Source organism: Symphalangus syndactylus, chromosome 7 (assembly GCF_028878055.3).
Source record: "Symphalangus syndactylus isolate Jambi chromosome 7, NHGRI_mSymSyn1-v2.1_pri, whole genome shotgun sequence".
Lineage (NCBI taxonomy): Eukaryota > Metazoa > Chordata > Mammalia > Primates > Hylobatidae > Symphalangus > Symphalangus syndactylus.
In genome coordinates, this window is record NC_072429.2 from 137,515,904 (window position 1) to 137,528,226 (window position 12,323).

Genomic DNA, 12,323 nt, shown 5'->3' on the forward strand with positions numbered 1-12,323 from the left:
CCATTCATGAGGCCTCCATCCTCATGTGCTAATCACCTTCCAGGGGCCTCACCTCCAAATATTCTCCTGTTGAGGACTAGGATTCAACGTAAGAATTTGCGGGGGACCCCAAATCCAGACCATCACACCATCTCTGTGCTAAAACTCTGAAATTTACATGGCTAGCTGGGTCTTCTCCTTGAACTCCAGATATATATTCCCAATGCTCAGGCCAAAAGATCAGAGCACCCCTCTCCTGCCCTACAACATGCATCAGTAATGCTCTTCAGTGGCATCTCCAAAACCTTCCCCAAATAGCTCATTTTACCACCTGCACAGTCACCACCTTGGTCCCAGCCCTTCCTCCTCACCTGGACTCAGGCAGCCACCTCCCACCTGGCCCACACACCTGCCATTTTGCTCCCCTAAATCTGCCAGAGGAATACTTTAGAAAAACTTTTCCTGGTTTTTCATTTTCTTCTTAGTACATTTGGGCTGCTATAACAAAACATCATAAAGTGGGTGGCTTATGAACAACAGAAATTTATATCTCACCGTTCTGGAGCCTTGGAAGTCCAAGATCAAGGTGCTGGCAGATGCGGTGTTTGGCAAGGGCCTTCTTTCTTTATAAAGGAAACTGTTCTCACTGCATCCTGATGTGGAAGAAGGGAAAACAAGCTCCCTTGGGCTTCTTTTATAAGGGCACTAATCCTATCGTGAGGGCTTCACGCTCATAAGCCAATCACCTCCACAGCTGCCACCTCTTAATATCATCACTTTGGGGGTTAGGATTTCAGCATATGAATTGTAGGGGGACACAATTACTTAGACCATGTAATTACTCTTAGAATAAAATCCAAGCCCCTGACTCCGTCCCTTACAGGCCTTCTCAACCAGTTTCCTCTCTCTTTCTAATCTCAGCTGTCTTTATTTTGCCCCACAGATGCTCTCTTCAGCATCCTTCAAACAAGGCATGATGCTTCTTACCACAGGACATTTGCATATACTGTTTCTGTGTTTTAAATCCCCTCTCTTCCCCAACAGACTTGTGCTTGTTAGTTTCTTTCTCAACATCCAAGTTTCAGCTCAAATGTAATCTTCTCAAAGATTTTCCCAAACTCCCTAAGACAAGTACTCCCTCATAATAACATACTCTGTCTTACTAGTAGCCCTTTTCAATATCTATGTATTGTGTGTGTGTCTGTGTGTCTTTAAGAGTTATACCGCCTGTATCTGCTAGAATAAAACTTTCTTGAAAGGAGCCAGAATTATTTTTTAACTATTGTATCTCTCGTGCCTAGAACTGTGGCCTGTTATGGAAATAAATTCCTCTCTAGTAAGTTATGGATCATGTGGTTGGTGATAGAGCCACAGCCCAAAGGCAGCCCGCCTGGATGTAACCCACAAAGCCAGTCGAAAAGCTCACAGCTATGTGTTCAATTGCATCCACCGATACATGAATAAGTGCATCGTCTTTATGTGCTATCATCAAGCGCCCATACGCCATAAAATAAGGGTGAAAAAACTCCAATAGTAACCTACTGCCTGGAGAGAAAAGACATCTTGCCTCAGTTTGAGTTCTCTGCTTACTGCTGTGTGAAAACTGGGTCAGGTTGTTTTTCTTCAACAGGTATCTCCTCTGAGCCTCAGGGTCATCATTTGTAAAATGCGGATAATAAGCTCACCTATCAGAGACCTTGACTATAAAGATTCTACATTTTTACGTGGTTAAGGCACAGTAGTGGCCATCTCTCCCTTGCACTTCTCTGAAAAACAAGAGCTTTCTCCCTTTGGTGGTGAACTGGTAGGGTCCAGGGCACTGACCCTGCAAGAAAGACAGGAGCTCCACCCCCTCCTACCAACTCCCCTTTCCCAGAAGGCCCTTCCAGGGGAATGTAAGGCGGCAGGAATCAGCAAAGAGTAGGCTTCAAAAGAGGCTTGTTCTAGTCTGTTTGCGCAGCTTTACTAGAATTGCCTGAGTCTGGGAGTTTATAAAGAGCAGAAGTTTCTTTCTTACATTTCTGGAGGCTGAGGAGTCTAGCCTGGGCAGGCAGCTTCCGTGTCTGATGAGGGCTGCTCTCCGCCTCCAAGATGACGCCTGGTACACTGCATCTTCTGGAGGAAGGAACTCTGTGTCCCCGCATGGCAGAAAGTAGAAGGGCAAAAAGATGACAGCTCTGTCAATCGAATCCTTTCAAAGGGCAGTTAATCCCATTCATAAGGGCGGAGTCCACATAAATCTATAGGCTCCCAAAGGCCGCATCTCCTAAAACTGTTGTGGATTACATTACAACATGAATTTTAGAGGGTACAAAAACACTCAAACTGTAGCAAAGCTGACCGATCTCCTGCCCCAATCTCTCCTCCTAACTTCCATCACCCACTATGGAAGGACACTGCTCTTCTGACATGCCTCTTGGGGAGGAGGAGAGGTGGTTCACAGGGCCCACTTGACCATGGTCCTCCAATACCTGAAGGATAAGTAAAGGAACAGCTATGCTAGGAAGGCTGCCCGGTCTGCAGGAGCCAGGTAGATGAGTGTTAAACACTGGCTCTCACATGCCTGGGCTTCCTCTTCTATATAATCCACATGTGGCTCTAGCGGGGACAATAGGAAAGACAGGAGGTGCAGTCATTTAGTGAATTATTGGTCACACACACCCACGGATGGCAGAGAGGTGTGCAACACAGACGTTCACGTGGAGCTGGAGTCATGTCACGCAGTCCAGAGAGGCCACCTGGCTGCTTCACCTCCTCTCTCCATCTGGGCTGTTAGGTCCTTTATGCAGCAATAAAGTCTTGTGGTTCTCTTGGGCCTCACTCAGTGCTGAGCAGAAAAACGGTGCTCACTGAATAAGTGCTAATTGACCCACAGAGGGAAAAAAGAAGTGAGTGACTCCTTTCTGACTTAACTTCTTTTTTTCTGCTTAAAACCAATCTACACCACCTTAGGGAAATGGCCCAGTTTCTGAAAGGCAGTGCTGGTAATATAATATTCTTGGAGAGAAGGCAGCGCTTTCCCCAGGTGAGATGACCTCTCTGCACCTGCAGCCAGAAGGCCCGCATTCCATTCCTGCCCTTCCACTCAGCACGGGCTTCTTCCTAGACATGTCGCTCCAGCTCTTCAGTGTCTGCAGTGTGGAAAGGTTCATCAGAAAATCGGCCTCACTATGTGGTTGAAGGAGTCTGACAAAAGCACATTTGTGAAAATGCTAGCAGAGTATTGGGCACACACAGGAACTCAGAAAAGGTTGGTTGTGGAAGGTTTCGGGCAATCTAAGGTGATTAGAAAGTGCTGAGGCTTAGAGAGGACTCTCCAGCATGGGCTTTCAGGATACGCATCCTGGAGGCAGGAGGGAAGGAAGCCTGAGAGGGGAAGACCAGAGAAAGGACACTGGTCCCCCCAAGGTGGGAGATGAGTGAACCCACACTGAGGCAGTGGCTGGGGACGAATCGGGGAGAAGCATGGGAGGGGCTGAAGCAGTGGAAGAAAGAAGTCACCCATCTCAGCACCTGAGAAGTTTCCACATTTCCAAAGGGACCAATATGTCCAGGGTTGCTCATTCCCACGTGGACACCAGCTGGTTGGTGACAGTGTGGGGCTGGGTGGTGCTGTAAAAGCCAGATGAGCTTCAGGGGCTGCAGGGCAGCTGATCGAGCAGAACCCAGAGTGTGAACACCTCCAGCCTTGCAGGTCACTTGAAGTTTTCATCTGTCTGTCCTCTGTTTGTCACTCAATTATGTAGTCAAATGGTGCCTGCAACTGTTTTCTTCTCTCGCGGGTTCTGAAGAGCCCTCTGCAGTGAATGGTGAGGGCCCAGCTTCCCGGTTTGGGAGGGCAGTGGAATTGAAGGGGATCTTGAGTAGAGGGCCGAGCTCTGGGGTCAGAGCATGGAAGCAGATCTCCAGCAGCTTCTCAGGGTCTTTCTCCACTCAGATCTGGATGGCTTGGGTGGCTTTGTTCACATGAAAAGGCCACTGTCTGATGCCCAGTCTCACAGGGTGATGTTTTGTGATGGGTCTACTCTGACCTTCAGAGATTAACAATCCACCGGGCAGATATGAAAGGATTCTGAAAACAGAGGAGCACAGATCCCAAGCAGGGCGAGGGGTGCACCCTGTGTGGGTGTCAGAGCCCCAGCAGGGTGAGCAAGATGTCCACACAGAGGGGTGGGACGGGCCAAAGAGCTCAGAGCCTGTGCTGGGTAAGGATGCCTGCTTGGAGGTGTCAGAGCCCAATCAAAGTGAGAAAAACAGTGTGGAGGCAGAGTCATGCAGAAAGAGAGGGGAGAGGGCAGCCTGCTCAGGATGACACAGCCTCAGTGGGTGAGAATGACTTCCGGGAAGGGCCACAGGGGTTGGAGGTGGCCTGGGGGTGTCAGAGCCTGGATCAGGTCGGGGTATAACAGCAGTGGCAATGGGAGTGTACAGGGAATTGGTGAAATAAATAAAGGTATTAGGATAATGGTGCCCATTTCTCATTGTTGAAAGAGAGAGTTACAAATGTGGAAAGAGAAAACTAGAAGGAACCTGGTGGTTTTTGGCTGGAGTTGGAGGTATTGATTTAAAGCCATTTTCCATCTATAGATAGATAAAAAATAAATATAGATGCAATATGGGATCTCAAGGAAGGATTCATCACTTTTTATTTCATGCTAAAATAATACAATTCAACTCACATGGATTTCCAGGTGGAATGAGGATCAGAAACTGACTTCTCTGATTTACTTAACTGGAGCCAGAGCTTGGGGCTCTCCTCTTGGTGAGCAGAGACCACTCACCCTGGACTCTCCTACACCACCTCTCCCACCCTCCAAGCAATCAGAAGCTCTTGTCATCTCCATCTACTCCCATCCCACCCCAGCCCCTTCCCCACCTCCCCTCTTCTCTTTGCCAGGCTCCTTGAGTGGGTTTCCATCATCCTCCACTCCTCCTGTCCTCACTGCTGGATGGAGGGGACAGGAAGCCCTTTGGATCTTGAGGGTGGAGGAATGGAAGCATGAAAAAGTGGTTTAGCTTGAGGACTGGAGATCCAAAGAGCAGTGAGCCCCTATACTCTATGAGTCCAGCTTGCCGGCAGGCTGCCTGTGCCTTATGTAAGATGGGGGACAGGGGAGGAAAGGCAGATGACTGATCCTTCCCTGCCTGTTGTTATGGTGCTGAAAGCTACCTGGCCACAGGAGGCTCCGGGAACTGTAAGGAAAAGGGGTCATAGAACAGCTCTCTCAGCTCAATGCTAATAATGCAAATGATGATGATAATGGCGATGCTGCTGATAATGCCAGCTTTTTTTTTTTAATACTTCCTACATGTCAGATATTGAAATACCTTTCATAGAATAATTGATTTAAACTTCCCTCCAATCTTATAAAGAAGGCACTATTTATGTTCCCATTAAGAGAGGGGAAAATCAACATGTCGGGATGCTTTTGAAACTTGTCCAAGGCATACGCTGGAAAGTGGGAGAGGAGGGCCCATGTCCTTCCAAGTCAGGAGTCAGACCCTTACTGTAGATATGCTTTCCATCTGTCTGACTGCATTGGGGCAGCTCCCATAGCAGTCGTAGAGCTGAGTTGACCCTCAGGACAAGTGGGAGCCAGTGAGTCAGGGCAGAGGGTGCAGTAGTGGCCTGGGAGGATGTCCTGGCCAGAAGGGCAACTTTGCAGGGAATGGTAGGGCACTCAGAGAACTGAAGATTCTTGGGTGTGTCTACGGAGGACTTGGAGGTGTAATTCATGGAGCTGGGCCTGAAGAGGCAGCTGAGGATGGACCATGAGTGCCTGTCAGGCCATTCAGAGACCAGATGGCCACAGGCATGGAAGGAGACTCACTATCTACAGCTTCCAAGTCTTGGAGTAGGCATGCTCAGAAAACGCACAGCAGGAAACCACGGATTTTGCTGGAATCTAAAGTTTGGAGGAACTCACCTCCTTAGGTGGGCATCAGAGGAAAGGTGGCTGAAATCAACCCCAGAGGGGGAGGAAGCCCCATCTCTATCACTCAGTCCCATGGGGTATATGTGCAAGATCATCAATTGCTTGAATGTTCCAGACACAGAGAATGTGCCTGTTAATGAGCACCCTTAGGAGGCTTCCTAACCAGAGGTCCCAGAAAAACGGATGCTAAATGGAGAAAACCCGTGAAAAGCATGCACGCAATCACACAAAGAGCCCCTGTTTTTACAGAGGGCTAAGAAACTCATCTAACGCTGCTAACAGACTATCTTAGACTTAAAAGTAAGTAATTAAATGACTAATTGAGTAGCTTCCGGCTAATAAGGAATGCATTCTGAATCTCATCTAGTTCTGCAGTGAAGGAATGAGCCATAGGGCAGGCCACGTGTGGGGAGTGATCCACTCAGGGCTTCTCTCTCAGGAGAAAACACTCCAGCCAGGAAATTCCTCCCACCTGCTGAGTAAGTGGCTGGGCCTCTGCAGCTGAGGCCCCAAGAACCAAAGGCAGGTGAGGCTTGAGCTTCCAGGATACAGGAATGAAAACAGGACCACAGAAGCTGAACGATCCATCTGTAGGTTGCCACCTTTCCTTTCCAGGGGTCAGCAGACTAGAAGGTCCAGGGTTTTCTGAGCACCCTTACAGCTGGCAGCACTTCAGGGAGGCTGCTCAAGGCCTCCGCACAGGGCCCCAGCTCAGGGGACAGAGACTGCAGGAAGCTGTTAGGGAGGATGAGATGGTAGTGCAGCTCCTGAAGGTGGTTGGACCCCAGGGAGAGATGAGTGAGATTGTGCAGGTGGACGCTCTCCCCTGGGAGTCTAGAGAGACTCCACTGGGAGCCAGTTCTGTCCCTGGGACTCAGCCTTAGCTCCTGCAGATGCTTTAGTTGAAGCAGCCCCTGAGGCAGGTACGCTGGGCACCCTCCAGCATAGGACCTTGGAGAGGAATGGAAGGGGCACCTTAGATGCTGCCACCCTCTTGCACTAGGGTGTGCCATCTTATTACTATTATTATTATTTTAGGACAGGGTCTTGCTCTGTCATCCAGGCTGGAGTGCAGTGGCATGATCATAGCTCACCATACCTACCTCCTGGACTCAAGTGGTCCTCCCACCTCAGCCTCCCTAGTAACTGGGACCCACAAGCATGTACCACTAGGCCATTTTGATTTTTTATAGACATGGGATCTCACTACGTTGCTCAGGCTGGACCAAAACTCCTAGGCTCAAACAATCCTCTCGCCTCAGCCTCCCAAAGTGCTAGGATTACAAGTGTGAGCCACCGCGCCTGACCTAGGCAAGTCATCTCAGACACCCCTTCTCTTCTCTGGGCTTCATCTCCCTGTCCCTGCGGTGAGGAGGTTGGCAGAAATCATCCCTCAGAGCCTCTAATATTTGCCTAACTCCTGGCTTCTCAGCCCAAGTAATCTGGTCTGCTAGCTGGGTTAACTTGTACATTGCCTGGTGCTATCTCAGAGTTAACCCAGCCCAGCCCTGGGGACAGTCTGGTTTTCCTGCCAAAACAGGCTGCCCCTGGCTACTTCACCAGCCCATCCCAGCAGGACAGCGATTAGGGGTGAGACAAGTGAAGAGCTCGCCTGGGGGGAGAAGTATGGGTGAGACACAAATATTCTCAAGATGAATATGTCAATGCAGCATTTTTTAAAAATCAGAATGCAAAAAATCCATGATGAACAAAATATCAAATTTTAAGTGAAGAATCAGTGTTGCCAGTTTCTTTCTTTGCCTTCAGCACTAACCTGGCTTCACACAGCACCCTTTATTGATCCTGTCTGGACTTAAAACTGGTCCTTCACAGCATCTCCAATAAACCTCACTAAAACCCTTGGGGGTCAGGATTACATCTCCCTGCTTGCAGGCAGAGAAGTCAGGTGCCTTTTTCTGGGGACTAGTAATTGACTGGACGCTGGTTCTGTCTGATCCCTTACCCTACAATGCTCTTTCCAGTGGTGTCCGTCTAAGGGTGTTCATAGCCCACTGGTGGACATGGATAGACACATTTTTCAGTGTAATCATCTTATTTTCATTTTATCTGTGATTAAAAAATACAGATATTATGCCTCATGAAGAAGTCAAATATAAATTCAGGCAAAAATCAACGTGTTGAATTTAAAAAATGGTCCAGATGTTTCATGGGCATGGCAGCCATCTGCAGTCTGAGGGCACTTTCTTGCTGTTTGATCTTGGCCAAGTGGCTTTCCCTTTCTAAACCTTTAATTGTTTCGACTACAGAATTGTCTCTAAGCCACCCTACAGCTTCAATATTCTTGGGCTTGGGACTTATTTCTCTGTTGTCTCTCTTAATTCCTTTCAGGGAACTGTGGCTACTTAGGGGTCCCAGCAGGCTGGCCCTGGGTATGGTCTGTCCCCGACCTGGGGTCTGGCTGCTCCTGGTTGTCACCAGAACAGTGGCAGACTTGGTAATACAAGAGGCTCAGCCCCACCCAGACCCTGGGATGATGACAGCCCAGCCCGTGTCTTCCCATCCCTCACCTCAATTCCAGTGGATAGATGTTAGTACAAGTCCCCTCGGAGCTTGGCCGGGGCTGGGCCTCTGTCCTCCTCATCTCCTGGTGTTTTATCTTGCAAGCAGCAGCAATTTGGATTTGCATTCCAGTGGCACCTGCTCTTGAACTCCTTTCACCTGGAGCTCTGGGCAACCCCACCACCCAGGAGAAAGAGAGAGAGCGCCCAGGCTCTTCTTCCATCTCTGCACTCCCCTGCTACTGGACCTGGGGGACATTGACTTTGAGTCTTGAGTGCTTCATCTTTCAAATGCAGAGGTATCAATTCCTGCCTCAGATGCTGGCCACGAGGGCCTCATGAAACAGTGCTTGTACAGTGTCTAGGCCAATGTCTGCCCTGTAGAAGATGATTCATCATTGTCACTTCTCTTTTCTCCCCACCCCACCCCCCCTGCTACCCAACTGTGACCTAAAAGATTCTCTTTGACTCAAGCTGTGTGACCTGTTTCTTTACCATGTTTCTCTTGGTAACCACCTGGTACCCCGCATGCTGTTCTCATTATCCTCCCAAAAAACAAAGCCCCATTCCTCAGCTTCAAACTATGAATCCCCAGAAGCTAGTGCAGTTTCCCTAGGCTGACACCATTTAAGGGTGTGTCCTGAGCCCCTGCTGTGCCTGGAACATTCTCTGCTTGAAGACCTCTCGTGGCGGGGGCTCAGGTCCTTCATGGCTGTGCCCACTGTCTCTAGGCCTTTCTGACCAAATGTTTTCATGAACGCCACCCTGAAAACCATCATCTCCTAACTTTACTCATCCACTCCTTTCTTGGACTCTCCCTTCAGGTGTCCAACTTCAGCCGTGAGGCATCGGACGTTCGCTTTTCCAAGAGGAATATCACAGTTCTTTGTGTGTCATAGGCTAAGTCCACCCAGCGTTCTCCAATGTACCCCTGTGGGTTTAAATTTCTCATGGCCCTCAGAACCCCTCGTTGTGCTGTGGCAGGCAGGGAGTTGAGTGGGGTTGTGTGTCCTGATTCCTTCTGTGGGATCAAATTCCTTAAATGTATCCCTTCTGAGAAGGGGTGCATTTTGCCTTCTGCAGGCCTGCTGCATGTCCTCAAAGGATCATCTCAACAGGTTCCTGTGAAAATCAGGCAACTCTCATGCCCTGAAAACAAGAATCTGAAAAACAGAACCGAAAGGTCCCCAGGGTGGAGTCGCACAGAAGGAAGAGCTCCACGATTCCTGAATAAGATGAGGAGAGGTCCCAAATGCGGTTCAGCCTCACCCTACATCCAGTTGTGTGGGGTGTTGGGTGGGATAGGCCAAGCCTCAGAGACTTCATATTTCATAGCAGGATTTGACTCCTTGCTGCTGTGAAGCCTGGGGGCGGCCCTTCTTCTCCCTTGCTGCTAAGTCCTTCCCTGTAAAGATGGGGCTAAAAGCACATGCTCCCCAGGACTGTGGTGAAAGAAAGTTTGTGAGACCCCATGCACTCAGTGGGCATGCTCACTGGCAAATGATAGTATCTTTATTTCTACTGTGGAGTCTTCTATAATACCTATAAATTTTATTTATAGCTCTAATCAAATTCAATTGCCAGATTCTGTTCCATGCATGTCTGTCTCTATACGTGTTGCCCAGAAACACTCTTTGCGAGTTAATTATAGACCAGTCTCCTAGACTGTGAGCTCCTTGAGAATGGGCCTGTATCCTGTTCACTGTGGTATCCTCAGCACCTGACCTGTGTTTTCTCAGAGTGAAGGACTGTCGTTTGCCCACTATGCCCCACCTACTCTGACCATGGAGAATAGCCCCGCTCTGAGTGGCAGGGAGCTCTGTCATCCCTGCCAACTTCTCTATTCTTCACTGATGATAGGGGGCATTCCAGAAGGGAACCAAAGTGAGACCAGGCCAAACAACCTCACAAATGTCTCCATGGCAATAGCTTGTCCTGCGGCACACAAAGGATCCTGGCTAACTATGCAGCCAAAGGTCAAGTTGTCGGTGTGAGGCCTCTTAGCCAAGCACGCCTCTCAGAACAAGGCTAGCCTTCCTCATTCCCACTCCTTCTTTCCCAAACATCAGGATTGTAACTAGTGAAGGCAATAACCAAGAACACCTTAGGAGGAATGTTTGTAGAAATGGGGAATTAGAACACTTTTACACTGTTGGTGGGAGTATAAATTAGTTCAACCATTGTGGAAGACAGTGTGGCAATTCCTCAAGGATCTAGAACTAGAAATACCATTTGACCCAGCAATCCCATTACTGGGTATATATCCAAAGGATTATAAATCATGCTGCTATAAAGACACATGCATGCGTATGTTTATTGCAGCACTATTCACAATAGCAAAGACTTGGAACCAAACCAAATGTCCATCAATGATAGACTGGATTAGGCAAACGTGGCACATACACACCATGGAATACTACACAGCCATAAAAAAGGATGAGTTCATGTCCTTTGTAAGGACATGGATGAAGCTGGAAACCATCATTCTGAGCAAACTATGGCAAGGACAGAAAACCAAACACCGCATGTTCTCACTCATAGGTGGGAATTGAACAATGAGAACACCTCAATGAGAACAATGAGGGCAGGGAACATCACACACTGGTGCCTATCATGGGGTTGGGGGAGAGGGGAGGGATGGCATTAAGAGAAATACCTAATGTAAATGACGAGTTAATGGGTGCAGCACACCAACATGGCTCACGTATACATATGTAACAAACCTGCACATTGTACACATGTACCCTAGAACTTAAAGTGTAATAACAAAAAAAAACACATGGGGAATTAGTTGGTCTGGAAATGTCTGTGTCTGGTATTACTTCATTGTCTGTGCCTTTTCAGGCCTCAAGTATCTGGAGAACAGATACATCACTTACCCCACGTTCCCTCTCTTCCCAAATGAACGTTCAGGCCAGCTTCACAGATAGCCCACTATCTTCAACCACATACACTACCCTCATAACCCTGGCTTCACAAAATAGCACCACTAAAGCAACCTGAAGAGAAATGTTCACAATTGGTAAGGTAAGAAAAGAAAGAGAAACAAAATGATTCCCCTAAAATAGCGTGTCCCCAATCACATCAAAGATGCAGCCAGAAATACACCCTCCCTCCTTTTAATGATTTAACGAACAGCTTCTCCTTTGCCCTGGAGAACATTTCTGAAAAACACAGGTTTGGAGTCAGCTATCTTCACCTTGCCAGGAGAGTCCAGGAGGGACACAGACAAAGGCGGCCCAGAGTGAGGCTGCTGTCTGCTGGCTCAGAGCATGCTTCTGTGTCCTGTGTCACAGCGTAGGGAGGTGGGTCATTCTCCAGGGAGTGGGAGATGGGAGTTTTGTGCATGACTTTGGGCAAATTGCCTCACCCCTCTGACAGTTTCTTAATGAATGGAGGGGCAAAGATCTATGCCTGGCCCATCACAGTTGTGTTGCAAAGAATAAATGATAAAGCTTAAAGGAACATGCTTTGAAAAACAGGTAAGCACCCACTAGTTTAAAAAGAAGGGTTCCTCTCCTTGAATTAAAGTAAGCAAATTAGCAAAGTTGACTCAAGTGTTCTTAAAGGATGGCAAAGAGACTCTTGTAAAGGATGGTTTAGTTTGCCCTACTTTTAAGAAACTTAATCCTCACCCAAATCCTGTGAATTAATGTCGATTTTAGTTAATGGAGGAGGAAGCTGAGATTACTCGGTTATTCCTTTCATGTCTCCAGTTTTGAGCAGCTGGAGTGCATTGGGCAGCAAGGGGATGGGCTACAACCCTAAAGCCAAGCAGTTGGGCAGTTCTTAGGGACCAGAGAGAGGCTAATCAACAAATGAACGGGGGTCACCCATCACTGCAGCCTGGCTGCACTCAAGCTGGGGAAGTTCTTCCAAGTCCTAGACC

At 48.3% G+C, this 12,323-nt stretch overlaps 1 protein-coding gene across 1 annotated transcript in view; it reads right to left on the minus strand.

Annotated features, from left to right (window-relative positions):
• The window catches only part of FAM135B (family with sequence similarity 135 member B), a 449,831-nt gene extending 440,887 nt beyond the window's left edge, over positions 1 to 8,944 (minus strand). Inside the window, exons 1-3 of the mRNA XM_055287340.2 lie at positions 8,930 to 8,944; positions 8,444 to 8,812; positions 1,997 to 2,109 (exon numbers count right to left, since the gene is read on the minus strand). The gene's annotated coding sequence lies outside the window, so the exon portion shown is untranslated. The remainder of the gene's footprint in view (positions 1 to 1,996; positions 2,110 to 8,443; positions 8,813 to 8,929) is intronic.
• Between the last annotated feature and the right edge of the window lie 3,379 nt (positions 8,945 to 12,323).